General features: G+C 41.0%; 1 pseudogene; it reads left to right on the plus strand.

Moving 5' to 3' along the window:
- Positions 1–12,253: 12,253 nt before the first annotated feature.
- On the plus strand, positions 12,254–16,046 carry LOC135524970 (DEP domain-containing protein 7-like; annotated as a pseudogene).
- The last annotated feature ends 3,635 nt before the right edge of the window (positions 16,047–19,681 follow it).

Below are 19,681 nucleotides of genomic sequence, written 5' to 3' on the forward strand. Positions count from 1 at the left end.
AAATGGAAAAGTAACATCCTCCAGATTAACTCCACAAGGTGGAAAAAATGATTCCTATCTTCTTTAAATTAATAGCAGCTGTTGACCCCACCGTAACTGTATCACTACTTTACATAAATAGTGATACTATGGTTTAGGGGCAAAAGATGAACATGTTTCAAAAACCAAGCGAGTTACTGGTTGAATGCCAGACAAGCTAACTGGGAAAATGTGGCCTGCCACTGATTTCAAAGGCACTTCAATATTTTGACTTGTCCATTCACCCTCTGAATGACACACATACACAATCCGTGTCTCCACCGTCTCAATCCTTATTCAACCTGTCTCCTCCCCTTTACCTACATTGATTGAAGTAGATTTAACAAGTGACATCAATAAGGGATCATAGATTTCACCCGGATTCACCCGGGTCAGTCTATGTCATGGAAAGAGAAGGTGTTCCTAATGTTATGTACACTCAGTGTATATTAGAGTCTTGGGCAAAGTCTGGCTTTTAAAACGTATGGTAACACTTTACATTAAGTTCCTCTGCACAGGTATAAGAGCAACTTAAGTTTGACATCAAATGTCTAAATGTTCTAGTGGGCATGGCTGTGGTGGGAGTACTATTTTGCTCCAGCTTCTTGTGGGCCTGCTTGACCATGGCCCACTGTCTGGAGAGAGCCCCACACCACTTCTCCACTTCCGCCAGTTGGTTCAGGTGGCTGTCTTTAGTCTGGGTCTGCAGCTGCAGCTTCTGCTCCTCTAATAAGAAGTAAAGAGGGTTCTCTCTCAGCAGAATGGTCAGGATTGGTATGATTTTTCAAAGTCAGTCGCCACAAAGGAGGACACTGGGAAAGAGTTTGCTGTCACTTTGGGCTGAGAGGACCTTTGTTTAACATCTTGGCCGCCGGCTCCCCTCCTAGAGATAAGGAGTCAACTTGACACATGCCTGAGAGCCTTTTATTGTTCGTCGCTGTCATTTTTGTTTGATTGTCTGTATCAAGCCGCTTTTTTCTTTGCCACTGGAAGGTTAAACAGAGTGAGGCTCAGTTGTAAAATATTATAGTGATATTTTCCCGGCTGCACTGGCAGTTCAAGTGTCACACACTCCCTATCCGTTACTCCTGATGAGCCAATCCCTCCCCTCATCCTCCTCTTTAATTCCGCCCACTCCCACTCTCCCCCGTCGACATTTTATATAATTGGAATCCGTACCAGCTCGCTTAATTTCTTCTCCAAACTGTACTCGAACAACTGTAGAACCGTAGTAAAAAAGACGATTATGTTTACAGTCTACAGTGCAGACTTTCAGGGAAGTTTTATAGTATTAAGCAAAGCCTTGCATATGTGCAAATAACATTCAGTTAAACTAACAATACAAATGATTTAATATACAGTACGACGTCAAATAAAGTCAACACAATTGTGCCATGATATAAGCAAGAAGTCAATTATTTTACTCCAAAATAAAATGTCAAAAAATAGCCTGCATTCCTCAATAGCAGGGTTAGGTTGTAAATGCAGTGAACCATGGGGACTTCCATATATCAGCTGTCTCAACCCAGTATCTATTCCACATACACACCAACTCATAAGGCCAGCGGTGGGATAGTATTTCACATCGTTCACCCATATCCTCCAAAATGGGAAAAAAGCGGAGGGAATCTTCCTGGTGTTGTTTTCTAGAAATGTTGCCTGTAACAATTTCACTTCCTTCTTCCGACTGTTAATCTCCTTGTCCAGCTGGTGCTTTCCCTTCAATTAAACATTGTCACAATAGATGTTTTTAGTTTATTAGAATCAATAGAATAGTATTTGGGAACAATAAACTAAACTCAGTAACTTAATTTTGGCATTACTGAATTACTGCATTTGTACAACACAATTTGAAATAATAATAAAAAATAGTATGAATAAAGGGAAAAAAGTTAAGAATAGCTTTATCATATTGTTTCATCTTCGACACCACTGATTTGGGACTGAATCTAAATTCAGGGGAGAAAATTAAACAGATTGCAAAATTATTATATCATGATATCAGAATCAAATGTTTCCAAACGATAACGCAAAATTGGACACAAAAAAAAAAAAAAAAAGCTGGCTACATTGAGCATGTTTACATGCACACCAATAATTTGATATAAAACTGATTATGGCAGTAGGCCGAGTATGGCAGTAGTCATGGAAACACTTTACTCTGCTTATCCTAAGGTCAAAATCGAAGTAAGCACACGCCGACTAAAACACCTGGTTTTCTGAGCAATCTTTGGAAGGAAATGTTTACAGTTTTATCCAGCGGTGTATTTGATCTGCGCATGTGCCAGCACCAGCAACGCAAACGTCTTGCTTTTGCACGAGTGCAGTGAATTCAGAGAAACGGAAAGTATGCATTTTATAAATAGTTTTCACATACAAACTTTATATATCCGAACTCGGAATCAAATGGTCTTTGCAAAAATAACATGATATAACCAGGTGCTAGAACGTTTATTTTCATTGGCGATTTTCTGCATTTATTTAATTTAAGTCCCACCAGGTAGCCTGATTTCAGATGTTAGAACGCTCATTTTGATTGCCGATTTTCTGCATTTTATTTAAGTCCCATCAGTTAGCCTGATTTCAGATGTGTCCATGTAAACAGAAATAGTAGGCAAATCCTTCTTCCTGCAAAGCATGTAAACATTTTAAACAAAGTATGACATTAATCTGACAATCCACAATAACCGTATTATTGTGTGCACGGAACCATAGTCATGCTTCCACTCCACCACATAGTCGCGGGAAGTAGGGGTGTTGAGGGTGAAACATCTGGAGAAAAGGAAAAGAAAAAAGGGGTGCTGTCATTTGTGAGATATTCTGCTTTTCTAATTTCTGCTTCTTCGATACAAGTTTACTAATCTTTTCTTCATACTGAGTTTCAGCCTCCGGAAGCAAAGCGCATACAAATAATATATAAAATACATAGTCAATCTTAAATTTAAAATTATTACTAGAGTATTATTTGCAGTGCCGTCAAAAAGGCCCAGTGCAGGCAAAATCTTGATTCTCCAGTGTTTTATAAATATTTCCACACTGTGAGGTTCGGAAAAATACTGTGAAAATTATGACATTGCCCTTTTAGTGTAAGAGCGGTTTGAAAACGCCACCTGAGATTTCAGCCTGTTCGGGTGGGATGGAGTTTTGGCCTTGCAGTTTTGGCCAACGACCAATAAGAAAGAGTTCCAAACCTCTCTGCCAATAACAGCTCATTTTCAGTATTCTCCCCCCCCCCCCGCCCCCAACTCCCAGACAGTGTTAACGAGTTCAAATCAAAATCAAATCAAATATATTTATATAGCCCTTCGTACATCAGCTGATGTCTCAAAGTGCTGTACAGAAACCCAGCCTAAAACCCCAAACAGCAAGCAATGCAGGTGTAGAAGCACGGTGGCTTGGTGGCCAGTCCTCTTCTGGCTGTGCCGGGTGGAGATTATAACAGAACATGGCCAAGATGTTCAAATGTTCATAAATGACCAGCATGGTCGAATAATAATAAGGCAGAACAGTTGAAACTGGAGCAGCAGCACGGCCAGGTGGACTGGGGACAGCAAGGAGTCATCATGTCAGGTAGTCCTGGGGCATGGTCCTAGGGCTCAGGTCCTCCGAGAGAGAGAAAGAAAGAGAGAAGGAGAGAATTAGAGAACGCACACTTAGATTCACACAGGACACCGAATAGGACAGGAGAAGTACTCCAGATATAACAAACTGACCCTAGTCCCCCGACACATAAACTACTGCAGCATAAATACTGGAGGCTGAGACAGGAGGGTCAGGAGACACTGGCCCCATCCGAGGACACCCCCAGAGTTTTGTTTCTTTTTACCATTCTAATTGAAAACAATCACAGTAAGGTACTTAATTGTTAACCAGAAATGGTTTGATATTGAGATAAAAACATCTGCAAACATTTAAAATGACTGAACAAATCATGATCAATACCAATTCATTTTTCCTAAAGACAAAGTTGGATATTGGTCTACAGAATAAATTCAAAGAGGGAGGCTCAACTATGAATTGAGTTTCAGTAGTTCATCCCAATATCTTCGGGGAAGTAGCGGTACATTAGAGTGGTGATATTAGTGCCCTGGAAAGCAGGTAAAAGGAAAACGCTTTCTACATATAGTTCATTTGTATATGCGTGTGGCATTTGGCTCATGGAGTTTATTTAAGTTCCCATTAAACTATGCATTGCATACTCGAAAAGTGCACACAAGATTAAGCTGTTAGTTTGCAGAGGAATAATGGGTGGTGAGCCCAGTAAATAGGTTATTAAACTTGGTTATCCAAGTAAATCAAGAGGCAACAGCAGATTAAATAATGCCTGAGCCAAAACACATTGTCAGGCCTATCCCATATGCAATCTGAATACATGTAAATAACCTTATGTGAAAATTCACAACACAGTATTCTAAGATCAGATCAATGCCTATCATCGGCTTTCATTTAATTGCTAGTCTGGGCATTAAAGAATCTGGAGTTTGAATGCAGGTAAACCAATGAGATACCCAGACGTTGACGTCATGCCCCTAAAACGTCCATATGATTCTAAAAAAAATTGGTGTAATTAAAATATTTGCCACTACTCCATCGTCACACTGTATAGGAAAACAAACGTGATGGAATTTATCTTGGGCAAGATATTCTGCCGAGACATCCTCTTCTTTTAACCTCACACCTATAAACCCAAGAACTACAAAGTATTACTTTAATGGCATGCCTGAGGATCACATAGATGCAATACTTTTGTTTCTGTTCCAGAAACATGGCAATAACAATAAAAGGCAAGAGACAATAGTTTATTTTCCTCTTATAATCTTAAACATGTCCAGTGTCAGGTTTAAAGTGCTTGCTCCAGGGTACCCCTTTTTACAAGCAAATACGAGAATTCATCAGGTCTTTGCTTGTATGACCCCGTTCTGGTGTGCAACTACAGCTGGCTGGTGTCCAGATGGCCAAAAATGTCGGTGAGCTTCCTCTGAAAAATCATAATACACCTCCTACGAAATTACACTCCCCAATTCCTCATGACTTGGCCAAATAGAGCCGTACGTGTCCGAGCTCTTCCTGGTAAATAATGGGATGAAGAGGAAGTTGTTGTTGTGGAGACATTCCTGAAAATGTTAGTTTTTCCAAGAATGTAAAAATCGATAATCCGGCTTTATGTTACAGGAACATCAAGAGATATTTAAAGGGTGTTTATAAATCCCCATTCCATGTGAATATGTAGTTCTTCCACTGCAGCATGTAGACTTGTTTTAAATTCCAACACTTGTAAGGAAATGATCCCACTGTCTGTCTCGTGAGGGGTGTACGATAATGACAGCTCCTTTTCAAAGTCGTGTCCTCCAGTCAAAAAAATAATAATAATACAATTATTGTATTGTAAGTTAGGGAAATAAGAATTCAAATGCATTCTATAATTTATGTCTTTCTAGCGTGGCAAGGAGTTTTCCTGAGTGTGCACTGAGATCCATCAAGACGTTTAGGTCAGGAGGTTTTGTTGGGACTAATTAACACTGATAACTCCTGTACAAGGAAAAATATATAATATAATAATAAGTCATATTTGTTATACGCCTAACGTTACAGAACTGCAGGGTATACTGTGCAATGATTTGGTAGTAGTAGCAATTCTACTGCATTGAGAATAACATCTTCAACCCATCAAGGTGGAAATGAAGCTGTCCTGAGAGTCTAATAGGGGTCAGAGCCATTACACTGAATGGACAAATTGCCCTGTCATTCATCTTAAATTAAATAAGTTATTTAATTTGACCTGTAGATGGTCCCTGTCTCCTCATCATGACCACTTTTTAAGTGGGAGGTCTCCACTGCCGACGATCCTTTAATAGAAAATAGTATTTTCTCCATTCAAACTGCCCCATTATCAATCAAATGCAGGGATTAAATGAACCAGTTAGAATTTGCTACTATCATAAATGACATTGTGACCTGGGGGGAGGGGGGGGGGGCAATTTCTTTATTTGCCTGTCCTCTGATTCATTTGAGCAGATATTAAACAATTCTATAAGCCATGAAAAGCTAAATTAAAAGGACACCATCCATACAACGGGATAATTCCCATCAGCAACATGAAGGGTTTATTACCTTTGAGTTTTATTACTATTGTCTTGTAATGCACTGAGGGAGACCACTGCCATAACCAAAGCCCTGAGGTGGACTTGATACGTACTTAATCACAATGTCATCGATCATGACGGCTGGGCTGACTTAAATGCTTAAAGCACAGCTACAGCAAACTATTTAGGGCTCTTATACCACAATTACATAATTACCACCAGGTAGTAACTGAGCTCAATAATATTGTAAGAGATAAAGTAAACAAGCATCATAAATTCATGCCATAGAAAATAAATGACCACACAATAGCATGAAAATACTGACTGTGCAAATAATATAATATAAACACAACATGCAAACATTTCAAAGATTTTACTGAGTTACAGATCATATAAGGAAATCACTCAACTGAAATAAATTCATTAGACCCTAATCTATGAATTTCACATGACTGGGAATACAGACATGCATCTGTTGGTCACAAATACCTTAAAAAATGGATAGGGGCGTGGATCAGAAAACCAGTCAGTATCTGGTGTGACCACCATTTGCCTCATCCAGCGCGACACATCTCCTATGCATAGTTAATCAGGCTGTTGATTGTGGCATGTGGAATGTTGTCCCATTCCTCTTCAATGGCAGTGCGAAGTTGCTGGATATTGGCGGGAATTGGAACACACTGTCGTACACGTCGGTCCAGAGCATCCCAAACATGCTCAATGGGTGTCATGTCTTGTGAGTATGCAGGCTATGGAAGAACTGGGACATTTTCAGCTTCCAGGTATTGTGTACAGATCCTTGCGACATGGGGCCGTGCATTATCATGCTGAAACATGTAGTGATTGAGGTGGATGAATGGCACAACAATGGGCCTCAGGATCTCGTCACGGTATCTCTGTGCATTCAAATTGCCATCGATAAAATGCAAATGTGTTCATTGTCCATAGCTTATGCCTGCCCATACCATAACTGAACCGCCACCATGGGGCACTGTTCACAACGTTGACATAAGGAAACTGCTCGCCCACACGATGCCATACATGTGGTCTGCGGTTGTGAGGCCAGTTGGACGTACTTCCAAACTCTTTAAAAAGACGTTGAAGGCGGCTTATGGTAGAGACATGAACATTCAATTCTCTAGCTTCTGGTGGACATTCCTTCAGTCAGTATGCCAACTGCATGCCCCATCAAAACTTGAGCCATAATGTCGTGTGACACATTTTAGAATGGCCATTTTTGTCCCCAGCACAAGTTGCACCTCTGTAATGATCATGCTGTTTAATCAGCTTATTGATATACCACACCTGTCAGGTGGATGGCGTATCTTGGCAAAGGAGAAATGCTCACCAACAGGGATGTAAACAAATTTGTACACAACATTTTGTAGATATAAGCTTTTTGTGCATATGTAACATTTTTTGGGATCTTTTATTTCAGCTCAGGAAATATGGGATCAACAATTTACACATTGCGTTTATATTTTTGTTTAGTATGCTTCCATTATATGATGATTCCTTTATGGGATGATTTAAAATTATTTAGATGACTGGGAGGTTCAGAATTACATGATCACTTGCCAAACAATATTTGGCAGCTCACTAAAGAGCCTCACATATGACTCTCTGTTTAAATAAAAGGTTAACTACAATAAATATAACATCCAAGTTAGACAATACAGTAAATCCTTAGCCAGGGTGGGCCAAGGTGAGTGGAGGCTTTTGTTTCAGCCAAGCAGTAACATATTTTTTACTATGGTCTTTTACCTTATCAGTATTTTGATATCTAGCAAGCGAAATCAACATTTTATGTGCATGTGCTTCCGCATGGTCGGCAGCTTTATCATCCCTGCCAGTTATAATCCATAATGTGTTTAACGCATATGTAGCCTAATAATTGCATTTAATCCTATGCATTCACCAATAATTGTGACTAGCACTAGGAGGCGTGAGATGACCAGAGTACACACTTACAGCAGATGGACGGTACAGCTGAATAGTTTTAGAAATATTCTAAAACACACAAATTGCCATATTTTGAAAACCTTGGTCACTAACTTTATAACATTGAAATATCAAAAGCTTGTGATTTTAGAAACTATTCTGCATCATTGTATGTCAACATCACCGGGTTGCTTCAACTTCAACATGAGCTTATTTGAACCCGAGCACTTAGCAGGTATGACATCGGTTCTCTGTGTCCAAATATGATTCAGGACTTTAAATCAATCCTGACCTAAATCAACTGAAAAATAGAGCAAAAAACAAGGGAACAGTGCATACCTGGAATAGTGATGAGCGATTAGGGCTTTTTGAGGTCGGTTCGGGATTAATGCTGTAACACAGAATTATTATTTTTTAAGTCCCATGATGGTAGTGACTGCCCATTACTGCTTATCAGTTACTAACCATAATTTCTTCAAAATGTTTTACTAAAATATTTAAGTTGTTGTGTAGATTACATTTTTTGATTCGATTACTTTATTACTTCATTCCCAAGTCATCTCTATTGAGCTGCTGCCTGTGCTGTCTGACTAAATTGGCACCTTGTAGATCTTCAAAGTAAATAAGGTATACTTTTATTTATTTTTTATTTCACCTTTATTTAACCAGTTAGGCCAGTTGAGGACAAGTTCTCATTTACATCTGCGACCTGGCCAAGATAAAGCAAAGCAGTGCGACAAAAACAACTACACAGAGTTACACATAAACAAACGTATAGTCAATAACACAATAGAATAGAAAAATAGAAAAATCTATGTACAGTGTGTGAAATGTAGAAGAGTAGGGAGGTAGGCAATAAATAGGACATAAAGGTGAAATAATTACAATTTAGCATTAATACTGGAGTGATAGATGTGCAAATGATGATGTGTAAATGAGCAAGAGGGTAAGTAATAATATGGGGATGAGGTAGTTGGGTGTGCTATTTACAGATAGGCTGTGTACAGGTACAGTGATCAGTAAGCTGCTCTGACAGCTGATGCTTAAAGTTAGAGAGGGAGATATAAGACTCAGACAGCTTCAGAGATTTTTGCAATTCATTCCAGTCATTGGCAGCAGAGAACTGGAAGGAAAGGCGGCCAAACGAAGTATTGGCTTTGGGGATGACCAGTGCAATATACCTGCTGAAGCGTGTACCACTGGAGCCAGTGGGTTTGGTGACGGATATGTAGTTAGGGCCAGCCAACGAGAGCATACAGGTCACAGTGGTGGGTAGTATATGGGGCTTTGATGACAAAACAGATGGCACTGTGATAGACTACATCCAGTTTGCTGAGTGGGGTTTTGGGGGCTATTTTGTAAATAACATCACTGAAGTCAAGGATCGGTAGGATAGTCCGTTTTAAGAGGGTATGTTTGGCAGCATGAGTGAAGGAGGTATTGTTGCGAAATAGGTCATGACTCCTGAATAGAAACTACCAATGTATTTTCAGATAGTGATACCTCGTGAAGCAACAGCTGTTCTCTATATTTACTCCCGATCGCACATTCTTCTGTCTCTTCCATTGCAGGTGTAAAAGAAACAAACTGGACAAGTAGATGCACAATGGATTATGATCACTGTAGTTAATTACCTTTATGTGCTAAACTATGTTGGACATTGGCCTGTTGGAAACTACAACTCCCTACTACATTTCCAGGCTGGATCACAACCGGCTGTGAATGGGAGTCCCATAGGGCGGCGCCCAATTGGCCCAGCATCGTCAGGGTTAGGGTTTGGCTGGGGTAGGCCGTCATTGTGAATAATAATTTGTTCTTAACTGACTTGCCTAGTTAAATAAGGGAAGAAAAACTTTGCAAAGTTCAGGCTGGATCTGATTTATCTCAAGAGAAACAATGTGGGCATTGAGCTCACCGGGAAAAAAACAGAACGAAATGGAATTCAAATAGTTGAAACAATGTTGGTCAATTAGTTGTTTGAAAACAGAAAAAGAGAAAGAGAAACATTTTGGGTAAATCGCTCAGCACTAAACTGGAATAACTAATTCATTGATTGAATTGTGTCCTGTACATCTCACTGATTGCCTCCATGTCTATCTCTTTGAATAAAAACCTTCAGCATCACCTTGTCTCGGTGTGATCAATCTTCTAGTTGATCAATCTTCTAGTTTTCTATTTGTTAGATTGCTCCTTCCCCGTTCATAGACGCTAACTACCGTTACCGCCTATTGATGAGGTATCTTTAACGCTTATTGATGAAGGTATATTTTTCCTGGGGGACTTTTGTTAAGATCCCCTTACACTCGGTCTGATGACTAAACACATTTAAAGGGTTAGTGTCGCACATGTCCATATCTCCATGTTACAGCACGTGTTCACGGAACACAGATGGACGGTCAAGGCGACCACCTGCGCTAATTAGACATCTAGCATGCTCTGAACACCCGTGTGTAAAGGAACGCTGCCAGAAACGTAATTGAACTGAAAAATACTGTCAGCTTCAACTGTAATAAAGCTGGTTACAACAGTAAGTGTATATTTTTGTATTTGTGAAATTATTTTTTGTGTGATATGAAAGTAAAGGGCTTTATGTTTTCTAAAACCGTGTCACAATTGAGAATTAATTCATGTTTAGATATAGTTTTTGCCTGTCAGAGCCAGCCTACCCCTGAAAATAGCCAGGTCCTTGGACCTTAAGGAGTAACGGTAGGTTATCTCAGCAACATTGGGCTAGATTTCTCCCTGCCTTTTCAGGAACCCCCTAAAAGCTCACTCGGGCACCCATAGGACCTCTGGCTGAGACCCACTGGTGTAGCTCTAGGCCTATATAGTTAGCAGACCCCTGTTTAGAGAAATGTGCCTTTGACTAACTACATGGCATCGACCTCAGAGCCTGGGGTCACAGGGGTGTATTAGTCGCACATGGTATTTTACAATGTGTTTTTCTACATGACAAATTCAGGTCGTTTTCCCCGTTACGTTTGGTTCCTAGGTTGTACAACCCTGGTTAAGTCTGGTTTCTAAAATCACAAGCTTTTGATATTTCAACCGTCTTCAAGTCCAAGGGCCTATAAACCAGAACAAGGCACCAACTTACTGATAGACCCCTTCCAGAGAGCTAACGTTAGCTGGCAAGGTAGCATGGTTGGTGACTTACCAATTTCACAACTGATTTCCTTTGGATGGGAAGAAACAAGCACACTTTCGAGAATACACAATAAGTGATTTTAAGTAAATCTAGCAAGGTTTCTAATATTATATAGTGACAGTGTTGTTTGCTTAGCTAGTTAGCTACATTTATGAAAGTAATAAAGGCAATGTTGTAGGCCTAGCTAGCCATCTGTTATTTAAATGTAATCAGCCGCTAGCACAGCTCACACACAGCCAGGCCAGCGCGCGAGAAAAACAAACAAAACTGGACATCATTTGGACCTGTGTTCTGACACCTGAATGCAGAGCACACATATCTACAAAAAGCCAATTTCTGAAATGTATCATCTTAATATTAAATTTGCAACCTAACCATAACCACACAATTTTGACTTTGTGGCTGTGGAATCTGACTGTGGCTACAGAAGCTAGTGGAAACCCGACCGCTGATTGGGTGCATGCCAGATATGTGACTGCACATTATTTTACCTGTGCAAACGGAAGGAAACACTTACGTTACACACTCTCCAACCAAAGTGCATGTTTTGAGAATCAAACTGAAGTGAAGAGCTAATTTAGCAACACTTTGAGGATAGTGGAAGTTTATGCTTATTTATGAACCATGAAAACAGCCCCAGACCATTATTCCTCCTCCACCAAACTTTACAGTTGGCACTATGCATTGGACCTGGTAACATTCTCCTGGCATCCGCCAAGCCCAGATTCCTCCGTCAGCCAGATGCTGAAGCTCCACTCCAACCGACACTTGGCATTGCTCATGGTGATCTTAGGCTTGTGTGCAGCTGTCTGGCCATGGAAACCCATTTCATGAAGCTCCCGACAAACAGTTCTTGTGCTGGTTGCTTCCAGAGGCAGTTTGGAACTCTGTGTTGCAACTGAGGACACTCAGCACTTGGCGGTCCCGTTCTGAGCTTGTGTGGCCTACCACTTCACGGCTGAGCAGTTGTTGCTCCTAGACGTTTCCTCTTCACAATAACAGCACTTTCAGTTGACTGGGGCAGCTCTAGCAGGGCAGGAAGTTGACGAACTGGCTTGTTGGAATGGTGGCATTCTATGACGGTGCCACGTTGAAAGTCACTGAGCTCTTCAGTAAGGCCATTCTACTGCCAACCGTTGGAGACAGTTGGGAAATCTGAGCATCAGTCCAAGCCAAGCAGTCCATGACGCTTCAATTCCACAGACCTGTAAGTCATCATCTACTATCATAGTGTAAAGTCAAATTGAAACCAGAGACTACATTTTATATAGTATCTATACATTTGAGTCCATTTTTTTCTGATAGGAGAAATGTTTTCATTGAAATATTCTAAAATCTGCATGAAAAAATAGCATTTTCCCAAAAGAGGTGTGTTTCCCTCAAACTGACTTGTTGCAGATGTATAACTATTGGTCATGACGTAATGCACTTAAAAAGCACTTAGTTGTATAACTTTTCATTTACCAAAAAAAATAAAAAATAAACTTCTGTGATTCCATCCGATTTTTAATAATCTCTGTTGATGGTTTTTGGACAAAGTCTGCGATAAACAGCAAATATGCCCACTCTACAGTGCGGAGGGTACATGATGAGGTTATAGATAAGAGCGGGATCATTTTTATTTGCCAATTGGCAGCCAAGCACCGATCATCATGTCGCCACAATACAAATAAAGATCCTCAACAGTTATTGGAAAGGAGCATCGAACTCACCACCTGCACTATCACAGTCGTTGTAACGAGGAGACCAAGGCGCAGCGTGATGAGAATACTTTCTCTTTATTAAAGGAAGCACACAAACAAAAACAAACAAACAAACAAACAAACAAACAAACAAACAAACAAACAAACAAACAAACAAACAAATGTGAAGCTATAAACACTAGTGCTGACATGCAACTACACATAGACAATAACCCACAGATAAACCAAGGAATATGGCTACCTAAATATGGTTCCCAATCAGAGACAACAGTAAACAGCTGACTCTGATTGAGAACCAATCTAGACAACCATAGACATATAAACCCCTAGACTAGTAAACCCCAAAACATACAAAAAACCCTAGACAATACAAAAACTAAACACACCACCCTTGTCACACCCTGACCTAACCAAATAATAAAGAAAACAAAGATAACTAAGGTCAGGGCGTGACACCTGTGAAGTTCATCATATCCTTTTTCATCTGTAGCCTAATCAACTGCTCATGCTTTTCCAAATCTCAGTGGGAGGACCACACAACATAACATCGCTTGACTGCAAGTTTACTTCGACATGATTGTTATTTGGTCAATATTTGCACAAAAGCGTTTCCACAAAGCGTTTCCAATGCAGTTGTCGCATCTATTTCACCAACAAAAAAATGATTAAACCTTTTCTAGTGCATTTTGTTTTGTCGATATCAAGAAATTTTACTGACAAATTAGCTGTTTTCATCAGGTTACATTTTTGCCATCTCATAAACAGTCTGGACCTGTTAACTGTGTTTATATTGTCTAATACTCTTCAATTTAGCATTTGGGAACCACAGGGATGCACATTTTGTTATAGCCCAGGACATATACACCAGATTCAACTAAAACTAAGTACATTGGGGATGCTGGTGTCGGGAAAAAACTTAAATGTCGAGCCATGTAAGGTACCCAGGAGTAGGATTGAAGAACAGTCCATTCCTTTACTCTGGTTGATGAAGTGAGGCAGGAGGAGACAATTCTGAGACTGCTGCAGCTAGTAGCGTTTCCTATGCTGGACAATCTGTTGGAAGGTAGAGAGGCCTCTCTCTCCTCACTTGATGTACACCAGCAACTACCTGGACAATGAGACCCTGAGGGCCTTCAAGGAATCACAGTATGTTGTGTGATTTTTTTATCGGTCTTAATTTAATATCTTATATGAATATTTCTACCATAATTGAAGATCTCATACAGGCCTACAGAGTACAATATTCCTGTTGGTGAGGACAACAGTTTTTTCAGTGGCACAAAATTGTATGTTTTCTTCTGTGGAACGGAGGATAATTGGCTTTCAGCAGCATTGGTCTGTCTGGAGTACCTGCCTGACCAGCAGGTGGTGGAGGTGAGTCGTGAGCTGCCCAGGTGTCCAGGTGCTGTGTTGTTGGCCAGGGCCAGCACCATTGCTCTGGCAAACAATAGTCCATCCGACGCTGTATGAAGCACTGGTGAATACTACAGCCGGCCCGACCGCTCGCCCCTGCTCGCCAATCACATGTCCGACATATACATTGGGGTTACCGAACTTCTAGGTGACCACTTCATTTGACTTCGGTCAAGATGGCACCTTTTCTATTACCAGCTATTTGTAATGCTGCATTAAAGGGGCAATATGTGGTTGCTACATACATTTTTTAAATAAAATGAATAAATATTTATATGCAGACATTTATTCTTAAAAAATATTACTTACCAATGTGTCATGAGCTCAGTTCAACTGTCTAACCCCATCAGAACCCAAAATATAAGCTTGTTTTACTCCATTGTTTGTAAACGATGTCATTGTAAACTAAACACATTGTAGCTTCTAAACTATCATTTTGATCTCACGGATGGTCAGTCCCTGCATCCATATACCCGTCTATGAATTTGGTTACATTTCTCCAGTCCCACCCCTAAGCTGTTTATCCAAAACTGTGGTGGTGTGAATGCGTTGTTGTTATTTGAACTGCAGATTCAGTTAATGCAAAGTTTGATAAAGCTCTGGAGGCATTGCAGTTGTGTTTGAAGCAACTGCACCCTTGTAAGTGAAGCGGGAGGAGCTGTGCACATTGTTGGGCTTCATGGCTGTGGCTACAGACCCACTGGAAATCAAGCTAGACAAAGAGGTGAGACTGTAAGAGTAATGCCCTGCTGGTAATCTATGAACGTTTGAACATCTTGGCCATGTACTGTTATAATCTCCACCCGGCACAGCCAGAAGAGGACAGGCCACCCCTCAGAGCCTGGTTCCTCTCTAGGTCTCTTCCTAGGTTCCTGCCTTCCTAGGGAGTTTTTCCAGAGCCTTGATTGATTGATTGATAATGCACATGGGTCAGTTACTGTTTCTGTAGGGAGTCCGAGCATTCTAATTCAGACCTTGATTAACCAGAATACATTCTGTTTCAAATTATCTTGGAATTACTATCGTCATTATATAGTCTCATTTTCAGATTGAGAACAAAATGGTTATGAAGATAGCTTTTTCCAGAGCTATTATCCTCAGCAAATTGCTAGCCAATGAGAAAGTGAACCTTCTGGGGCTGTTTATGCCGGACAATCATCATGATATTTTTAAGGTATTCTTGTTTTGTAGACAGAGCAGTGACTGATTTATTTGGGTCCTTGAAAAGCTATATGAATGTTTTATTAACATTGTATGTTGTGAGAATTTCTCATGAACATGCATTCATTACATCATTACATTTGACACATGGCTTAATTGAAAAAACGTCTGTTTCAGATACCAGAATCTTTGTACAACCTGGTCAGAGACAAACTCGCCAGAGTTGTGCACGGGAAACAACCAGAGGTCAAATATATATCTGGCCTTAGTCTTTGTGGAGAGTGCTCTGACTCAGATGTCTCACATTTTGCTCGCTTTGTTATCCTTAGGCTCCACCTTCTGTCAGCAAGCCTCAACAAAGGCTTATTATACTCAAAGAAGGACTATATTCAAAGAAGGACTATACTCAAAGAAGGACTATACTCAAAGAAGGACTATACTCAAAGAAGGACTATACTCAAAGAACAACAAATGAAGAGCTGTTTGCATTACTGAAGAACAAGCGTTTCACTTCACCTGCAATAACATCTGCTAAAAACGTGTGAGAAATGAAATTTGATTTGATGAAGAGCCAAATCAGAGGAGGTTGGTGGGAAGGGGGGGGGGGGCTTTAGGAGGAAGTGCTTCTTGTAATGGCTGGAATGGAATAAACTGAACAGTTTGCATATGTTTGATGTGTTTGATACCGTTCCATTGATTCCATTCCAGTCCTTGCAATGAACCCGTCCAACTAGAACTCCTCCCACTCAGGACCGCCTCAAGCCTTTTAGGGGCCTATGCGAGATTTGACGGTGGAGAGAAACATTTATGTTTTAAAGTTGATTTCCTGCAATTCTATACATTTTGCCATGTGGCGCAGAGAAAATGTTGCAGGTCAGGGCCTCTGGGCGGGTGCCATGCATGCTCGATTGGTATTCGACTATGATTAAATTCCATCAGATAAAAAAATGTCATGACATGCCTGATGGAAACAGAACATTTGACGGTAAACTTTCCAAATGTAGACAAAACTAAATACGCTAGTGAAGGTGGCCTCTTTTTGTCTGTAAAATTAATTATGAGAGAAATGTCGGTGGAAATGCTTTTATGTGAAATGTATGTATATAATAACCCTCATATCGAAGTAAACTTGGAGTCACGCGATGACATGTTCTGTGACCCTCCAACTATGATTCGTTAGGAAATCATGCACTTTATTCGGCAACAAATGAAATAAGTTCTGATGAGCTTCACAGGGTGGTGAAAGTGCCAGGTGATGAGCTTGATGCTCCTTTCCAATAATTATTGAGGGTCTTATGCTGGTGACGTGATGAAAATCGATGCTTGGCTAATGTTTGACAAATAAAAATATCTTGCTCTTTTGTCCATAATAATATTATCATGTATAGTGCATTCTGAAAGTATTCAGACCCCAAAATTCAGCTCAGGTGCATGCTGTTTCCATTGATCATCCTTGAGATGTTTCTACAACTTGATTGGAGTCCACTTGAGGTAAATTCAATTGATTGGACATGATTTGAAAAAGGCACACACCTGTCTACATAAGGTCCCACAGTTGACAGTGCATGTCAGAGCAAAAACCAAGCCATGAGGTTGAAAGAATTGTCCGTAGAGCTCCAAGACAGGATTGGGTCGAGGCACAGATCTCTGGAAGGGTACCCAAGACCACAGTGGCCTCCATTATTATCAAATGGAAGAAGTTTGGAACCACCAAGACTCTTCCTAGAGCTGGCAACCCGGCCAAACTGAACAATCAGGGGAGAAGGGCCATGGTCAGGGAGGTGACCAAGAACCCGATGGTCACCCTGACAGAGCTCCAGAGTTCTGTGGAGATGGGAGAACCTTCTAGAAGGACGACCATCCCTGAAGCACTCCACCAATCAGGCCTTTATGGTAGTGGCCAGACGGAAGACACTCCTCAGTAAAAGGCATATGACAGCCCGCTTGGAGTTTGTCAAAGGAACCTAAAGGACTCAGACCATGAGAAACACGTCTCTGGTCTTATAAAACCAAGATTTAACTCTTTGGCCTGAATGCCAAGCATCACGTCTAGAGGAAACCTGGCACCATACCCAGGGGGAAGCATGGTGGCGGTATCAAAGACTAGTCAGGATCAAGGAAAAGATGAACAGAGTAAAGTACAGAGAGATCCTTGATGAAAACCTGCTCCAGAGCGCTCAGGAACAGGAGTGGTTAACGCAGGAGTGGCTTCGAGACAAGTCTCTGACTGTCCTTGACTGGGCCAGCCAGAGCCCGGACAAACCCAATCGAACATCTCTGGAGAGACCTGACAATAGCTGGGCAGCAACGCTACCCATCCAACCTGACAGAGCTTGAGAGGATTTGCAGAATCAAATAGGAGAAACTCCCCAAATACAGGTGTGGCAAGCTTGTAGCATCATACCCAAGAAGACTCAAGGCTGCAGTCACTGCCAAAGGTGCTTCAACAAAGTACTGAGTAAAGGTTCTGAATACTTATGCAAATGTGATACTTCAGTCTTTTTCTATTTGTTTTTATACATTTGCAAACATTTCTGAGATATTATGGGGTATAGTGTGTAGATTGATGAGGGGAAAAAACTATTTAATCCATTTTATAATAAGGCTGTTACGTAACAAAAATCTGGAAAGTGGTCTGAATACTTTCCGAATGCACTGTATGTCCTTTGCATAGAGTTGTTCAGGCTGTTGATTGTGTCCTGTGGAATGTTGTCCCACTAGTCTTCAATGGCTGTGTAAAGTTGATGGATATTGGCGGGAACTGGAACATGGTGTCATACACATTGATCCAGAGCATCCCAAACATGCTCAATGGGTGACATATCTTGTGAGTATGCAGGCCATGGAATAACTGGGACATTTTCAGCGTCCAGGAATTGCGTACAGATCCTTCTGACATGGGGCCTTGCATTATCATTCTGAAACATGAGGTGATGGCGGCGGATGAATGGCACAACAATGGGCCTCAGGATCTCATCATGGTATCTCTGTGCATTCAAATTGCCATAGATAAAACACAATTCTGTTCTTTGTCAGTAGCTTATCCCTTCCCATACCATACCAGCACCACCACCGGGGGGCAATGTTGACATCAGCAAACTGCTCGGCCACACAACGCCATACATCCTGTCTGTCATCTGCCCGTTACAGTTGAAACCGGCATTCATCTTTGAAGAGCACACATTTCCAGCGTGCCAGTAGCCATCGAAGGTGAGCATTTGCCCACTGAAGTCTGTTATGACGCCTAACTGCAGTCTGGTGAAGACCCTGGTGAGGACTATGAGCACGCAGATGAGCTTCCCTGAGACGGTTTCTGACAGTTTGTGATGAAATTCTTCGGTTGTGCATAAGGGCAGTTGGGGTGACCGTTTTACCGTCACATCGGCAGTCATTAGTCATGACCGCAGTAAAATTCCACATGACCTTGAGTCACGTAATCTCTTCTTATGCACTCTGGACATGCTTTGGTTGTACCCAACTCATGACCTGAGCTAATGGCCTGGTACTCAGAGCTCTATTGTCCCTCTAACGACTCTGACATCAATGTAAATGGGATCAAAAATCACATCCAACACTTATCAAAACAGTATCCTGCTTTTAAAACTAATTTTGCTGTGATGATCAATTTGAAGAAAGAAGTTCAACATTGTGGATGTTGTTTCATAGCCTTACTCAACGAAATGGACAGGGAATTAAAAAAAAAATATTTTCATAATTATTTGGGTGGCACATTACCTTTAGCTACACAGAATTTCTCAACACCATGCATTTCCATATCCTCCTCTCTCCCCTTTATTCCTTTATAGAGCGGGCAGAAGGGCTGTCAACTGTTTAGTGAAATATGTTTAGTTGCGAAAACATGTTACCGTCGATGTTCCCAAACAGACTTCACTTGGTTTCCCAAATTAAGCACTGGGTAGCTGCAGGAACAGGGTTGGAGAGCCCATGGCATACTGAGTTTCAGCAGCATACCACCCTGCGGCCCACTGATGGCTTGCCTCTGAAGCTAAGCAAGGTTGGTCCTGGTCAGTCACTCCCTGGATGGGACACCAGATGCTGCTGGAAGTTAAAAAATATATATATATATATATAAATTCCACACGGTAGTGATTGGGGACATTGCCCTGTGTAGGGTGCTGTCTTTCAGATGGGACGTTAAATGGTTGTCTTGACTCTCTGTGGTCACTAAAGATCCCATGGTACTTATCGTAAGA

This window comes from Oncorhynchus masou, chromosome 31 (assembly GCF_036934945.1).
Source record: "Oncorhynchus masou masou isolate Uvic2021 chromosome 31, UVic_Omas_1.1, whole genome shotgun sequence".
Lineage (NCBI taxonomy): Eukaryota > Metazoa > Chordata > Actinopteri > Salmoniformes > Salmonidae > Oncorhynchus > Oncorhynchus masou.